At 40.2% G+C, this 6536-nt stretch overlaps 1 pseudogene; it reads left to right on the plus strand.

Annotated features, from left to right (window-relative positions):
• The first annotated feature begins 2978 nt into the window (after positions 1 to 2978).
• LOC119509909 lies at positions 2979 to 3766 on the plus strand (annotated as a pseudogene).
• The last annotated feature ends 2770 nt before the right edge of the window (positions 3767 to 6536 follow it).

The following is a 6536-nucleotide window of genomic DNA, read 5'->3' on the forward strand; positions in this document are numbered from 1 at the left end:
CACATGCCTTTCCAGCTAACAGAGGTTTTCCAGATGCCATTGGCCATCCTCCAGTGAAGTTACCAATTCTTGATGTGTTACCTTGGACACTTTATGGACTTAAGACTGTAACTGTTAACCAAATAAACCCCCTTTTATAAAAGCCAATCCATCTCTGGTGTTTTGCATTTCAGCAGCATTAGAAAACCAGAACATGGTGGATATTATGAATGATTTTTATTTTATTATTTAGCCTTTCTTTTATTTTCTAATGAATCTAAAGCTGTAGATATCACCACTGTTCACTGAGGGGCCCCACATACGATCTGTTCTACACCTTGGCCATATTGTTCCCATTCTCTGGGAAGACATTCTCCCTCATTTATACCTGTTGAAATCCTGTCATTCTTCAAGAATCAAATGCTACTCCTTCTGCAAACCAGGAGGAGAGATATGTCCCAGCATATCTCTCCTCCTGGTTTATGATATAATTGACCTTGAGATGCTGGCTGGCCCCCATGCACAGTGAGCTCCTTGAAGGCAGGGTCACATTCCATTAAGTTCCCTCTCTTCAAAAAACCAACTCTATGCCTTGCACATGTAAGTCACCAAATAAATGTGGAATAGTATTTTTAATCTCATGAGAAATGGCCCAAAGTTTACTGATTGAGCAAGATGGCATCTAGTTGAGATATTCTCCTTCATTATGCTATTACATTGACCACTCTGTTCTTGATCCCAGCCTTCCTAAGCAATCAAAGAGGGGCTCATTCTTGGTGGGTGGGATGCTGTTTGCACTGAACTGCACCTATTAGCATTTACTGGCAGTGTGGAATTCTGTGTTATGATTAGAGAGATTCTGGAAACTGAGGTAAAATTGGACATTATAGTTTATTTCAAGGAAACTCGAATAAGAATTATACTAAAAAAAATTGGATTAAATAAATGTTTATGCCATCCCCTCACCCTCTCCCAACATGCACACAAATCTGTGTATAAAAAACAATCCTTCCCTTAATAGAAGTCCATAAAATGAACCTCCAGTGTACAACTGAGGAAACAATTTTGAAAAGGTCTTTAAAACAGCTTGACTTAGTGCTGAGACTTCAGAACAAGCTGAACCAAAGGAGCCTTGTCCAACTGTTGAATTGCTTTTTATGCCCTTTGCTTGGCCAGAAACAGTTGAAGAATGTTGCTCAGGATATTTCTTTACAGCAGTTGGTATGAGTGAGGTTGACATGAGATACTTGTCAATAAATAAATCTCCAGTACATTTCTGAGGCTGTCTCAAAATGTATGATATGCAGAAATGGAAGTACATTCAGAATGTGTGTGTTTAAAAAAGCTAGAATCATTATTTGAATTTATCCCATACAGAGTGGCACAAATACATCAGAAATAGAACCTCTTTCACAGGTCATTGGTGCTCACCCACCACTTGTTTGGGCATTGAGCTGGATGCTGGGAGACAGAGATGAATCAGATGAATTAAACACCGTCTCTATCGTCACGTCATTAACAGCGCAGTGGGGAAGACAGATATCTATATTAAGAATTGCACTCTGTGTGATCAGAGCAATAACAGAATTGCACAAAGGTAACAGAGAGGAAAGCTGGAAGAATTCTTGGGCCGGACAAACAGAAGAGACTTCACAGAGCATGTGACACGTGAACTAGGATTGGAAGGATAAACAAGACTTTGCAAATGGGCAGGGGGGCAAAGGGCAGCAGAGGCAGATGGTGCAGTGTATACAAAGGCAAAATAGCATGAAAAAGCCTGCTTGGAGTAGGCAATCATAAGTGCTTCAGGGATTTACCATGGAAACATAAAGTAGAAGGTGGGGGAGAGGCAGGAGGTGAGGCTGGTGAGAAAAGAAGGGCTGAGGTCACAAAAGACACCACCTTGTAGGCCAGGGAGCTTAGGCTTTGCTTGATTGGTGATGGGGAGCCAGTAGAAGGTCTTAAGCAAGCCAGGAGTAACATGGCTAGATTTGTGCTTTGGAAAGGCTTCTCTGTGGGAAAGAAAGCATGGATGCTCCATAGTCTTGATTTGCCCCTCCAGCTTCCCTGTCTACCTTCTCCACTCGGTTCTGAGCCCTGGGAGGCTAAGCTCTATAGACAGTATCAGTGGGTTCCCTATCCCTGGGTGTGGTTGGATTTGGCCAGTGGCAGGCACTGGTAGGAAACTCAAGGGCAGGAGAAGAGAGGATAGGAGGCCATTGCCCTAGCTCCCTCCCTGCCAGGCTGTGAGTTGGTACTGGCTGTGGTCGTCCATATAAGGCCATCGTTCCTGTTGGTTGGCCCTGTCCTTTGGCTATAGCTCTCCTGGTTCTAGTAACTGCTCCCTCTCCTTGGCCTTCAGGCACAGGAGTGGTAACAGCTTCTTGTTGCTAATCCTCCAAAGGGTCCCCATCCCTTGTTACTCTTTCCTCAACCCTACTTTATAAATAGTACCTACATTAGACTCTTTTCGACTACCCCATTTCAGTATTCTATCTTTTTCTTGTCAGGATCCTGTCAGTTACTCCATGTTATCTTAGAGTTTATACCTTAAAAAAATAAAGAATGCATTGGCCCAATCAGACACAAATCTTAGGTTCACTGGACTGTGAGCTCTATCACGGTGTGGATCACCGCTGCGTTCAGTGATCTATGTACCTACGACATAGTAGATGCTCAATAAATATTAATTGCATGAATGAAGATCTGTATCTCCAACTTTAAGAAAAACTTTAAAAGTTCATGGAGAAGGCAGATCTGAATCCATGTAGAAAGTTCTAACAATGAAAATACTATCCATCCAAAACTGCAAGTTCAATGAGAATAAAAGTAATTTTCTTGATAGCTCTAAAGAAAAAAATACGGCTGGCTGGCGTAGCTGCCTCAGCCACCTCTGAGCCATGCCTGGAGATGGGCCAAGGAGACTGCAGTTGCAGCCTGGAGCCACAACTCACCCCTTGGGCCCATCGCCGCTCTCCAGGGGTGCCCAGGGCCTTGCCATGGTGAAAGTGGCACTCACTTCGGCTCTGGCCCAGAAAGAAGCCAAGAAAAACCAGATCACGCATGGTGAGGAGGCATTCATCATCCCCCACCCACCACCATCACCACCACACTCCTGCCCACAGTGGACTGCAAGGACACAAATGAAGTGGCACCAGTTGGCCAAAGAAGAGCTTGGTGGTGGTGTATGTGCTTTGGAACTATCGTTTATGCTTACAGGTATCATTGTAGGAGGGGTGTACCTGAGCAAATATTTTGCACTTCAACTAGATGATGTGTACTACTATGGAATAAAGTACATTGAAGACTATGTCATCTTAAACCAGCCTTCTGCAGATGCCCCACCTGCTCACTCCCAGTCAATTGAGGAAAATAGTAAGTTCTTTTGAAGAAGATGAGGTTGAATTCATCAGTGTGATTTTTCCAGAGTGTGCAGACAGTTATCTTGCCAGCCTCATTCATGATACAAGAAACTCTCAACCTATTTAGATCTTAACCTGGAAAAGTGCTGGGTGATCCCTCTGGTAACCTCAATTGTTAGGCCACCCAGAAACCACTGGAGTTCCTTATTAACATCAAGATTGGAACCTATTTGACTCAGTTCTATATGATTCTTGAACACATGGTTATCACTGATCTCACTGAAAATCTTGATCACTGGAGTTATTTTCTTTATTATCTGTGCCATGACAAGGAAACTTACAAACTGCATCACAGTGAAATTATTAAAGGTATCCAGAAACGTGAAGTCAGCAATTGTGTTACAATCTGGCTTTTTTTTTTTTAATGTTTTAATTTTTTTTTAAATTTTTATTTTGAAATAAATTCAAACTTACAGTAACAGTTGCAAAAAATAATACAAACCCCATACACAGAACTCCAGCATACCCCTCCCCCCTCCAACGAAACCACGATCTACCAACTTTAATATTTTGTCACTTTACCATTTCTTCTTTCCCTCCCTGTCTATCATCCATCATCTATTGCTCTGTCTTCTGAACATATGAGAGCAAGTTGCACACATCCTTGAACAAATAATATAATTCACATATACATTTCCTATGAACAGGAATATTCATTTATGTAATCACATTAAGTGTAGTTAAGAAGTTTAAGAAATTTAACACTGATATAAAGCTTACATTCTATATTTCATTTTTTTCTGATGTCTCAATTGTGTCCTTTTGAGCCTTTTTTGCTCTATTCTTAGATCTCGTCCAGGATCATCTATGGCATTTAATTGTCATTATCTATTTAGACGGTCTTTTTTTTTTTCAATTGTGGAAACATATATACAGCATAAATCTTCCCATTCCAACCCCTCCCAAGCATTCCATTTAGTGGGATTAATCACATTCACAATGTTGCAATGCCATCATCTTACCACCATCCATTACTAGAAATTTCCCTTCACCCTAAACAGAAACCCTACACTCATTTCTTATTAACTCCCCATTGCCCCTTACCCCACTTCTCGTAACCCATACTCTGCTTTTCATCTCTATGATCATATTCTCTGCTACTTTCTTTGTGTTTACCATGGGGCTTAAATTTAACATCTTAAGTCTATAACAATCTTGTTTTCTTTGATACCAACTTAACTTCAATATGACGCATAAACTATGTTTCTATACTCCTCCATTTCTCCACCTTTATGTAGTTCTTGTCAAAAATTACATTTTTTACATTGAGTCCAAAACCACTGATTTATCATTACCCTTTATTTTAGATCCTGTAGGAAGTAAATAGTGGAGTTACAAATCAAAAATACAGTAGTATCGGTATTTATATTTACCATGTGATCTTTACTGGAAATCTCTATTTCTTCATGTGGTTTCAGTCAATTATTTAGTGCTCCTTCCTTTCCACCTGTACAATTCCCTTTAGCATTTCTTATAGGACTGATCTACTGGTGATGAAGTTCCTCAGCTTTTGATTATCTGGGAATGTTTTCATCTCCCCCTCAGTTTTAACCTCCAGGTGTTTGTGAATTTTCTGAGTCTCTGATGATTATTGGCTTCTATTCATATTTCATTGTGGTCAGAGAATGTGCTTTGAATAATTTCAATTTTTTTAAAGTTATTGAGGCTTGTTTTATGTCCTAGCCTATGGTCTATTCTGGAGAAAGTTCCGTGATCACTAGAGAAGTATGTGTGTCCTGATGATTTGGAATGTAATGTTCTATATTTGTCTGTTAAATTTCTCTGTATCTCTCTCTACTTCCTTTGTTTCTCTGTCGGTAGGGCTCCCTTTAGTATCTGAAGTAGGGCAGGTCTTTTATTAGCAAAATCTCTCAGCATTTGTTTGTCTGTGAAAAATTTAAGCTCTCCCTCTAATTTGAAGGAGAGGTTTGCTTGATAAAGTATTCTTGGTTGGAAATTTTTCTCTCTCAGAATTTTAAATACGTCATGCCACTACCTTCTCATCACTACTTAGTCTTATGTTGTTTCCTTTGTATGTGGTGAATTGCTTTTCTCTTGCTACTTTCAGAACTTGCTCCTTCTCTTCAGTATTTGAGAGTCTGATCAGAATATGTCTTGGAGTGGGTTTATTTGGATTTATTCTATTTGGAGTTCGCTGGGCATTTATGCTTTGTGTATTTATATTGTGTAGAAGGTTTGGGAAGTTTTCCCCAACAATTTCTTCGAATACTCTTTCTAGACCTTTACCCTTCTCTTCCCCTTCTGGGACACCAATGAGTCTTATATTTGGACGTTTTATTTTATCCCTGAGATCCATTTCTATTTTTTTTATTTTTTTCCCCATTCTTTCTTTTGTTCTTTCATTTTCCATTCTGTGGTTCTCGAGGTCACTGAGTCATTGTTCAGCTTCCTCTAGTCTTGTACTATGAGTATCCAGAATCTTTTTTATTTGGTCAATAGTTTCTTTTATTTCCATAAGATCACCTTTTTTTTAATTTACTATTGCAATTTCTTCCTTATGCTCTTCTAGGGTCTTCTTTAAGTCCTTTATATCCTGGACATGCTTTTGTTGTTTGTCTTTAGTTCTTTGATTAATTGCTCCAAGTTCTCCTCTGACCTTTTGATTTGGGTGTTTGGGTTTGGGTTAACCATATCATCTGGTTTTTTCATATGCTTCAAAATTTTCTGTTGTTTTCTGCCTCTTGGCATTTGCTTAACTTGATAGGGTTCTTTTAGGATATGAAGGATTATTCAGACACCAATGTCTAATTTGGCAGATCTACAGCTTGGTGGCGTAACTTTCTCTAACTAACCAGCAGATGGCGTCTGCGAGTCACCTAGTCCCCTCAAGTCAGTTCTCCCCAACTTTGTCTTTGTGGTATGTGAGGGTCTGGTTTTTGTGGGGTCCAATTGGTGCACCAAGTTTGGGTGTGGTGTTGGTGCTGTCCGCCCTGAGTGTGGGGTGTGTGTCTGAGCAGTTGGGGAGGGAGGGCAGCTTTAATAATCAAACCTCCCAAGTGTTCCTGGAGATTTAAGGCTGTTGCAAGAGTCTAAACCTAAATTTCAGTCTCACCACAGATTGTCTCTGCTGCTGACCCACAAGTCCTCGGTATTGGCCTAGGGTCCCTGGGATTT

The sequence above is a fragment of the Choloepus didactylus genome, chromosome 15 (assembly GCF_015220235.1).
Source record: "Choloepus didactylus isolate mChoDid1 chromosome 15, mChoDid1.pri, whole genome shotgun sequence".
Classification (NCBI taxonomy): Eukaryota; Metazoa; Chordata; class Mammalia; order Pilosa; family Megalonychidae; genus Choloepus; species Choloepus didactylus.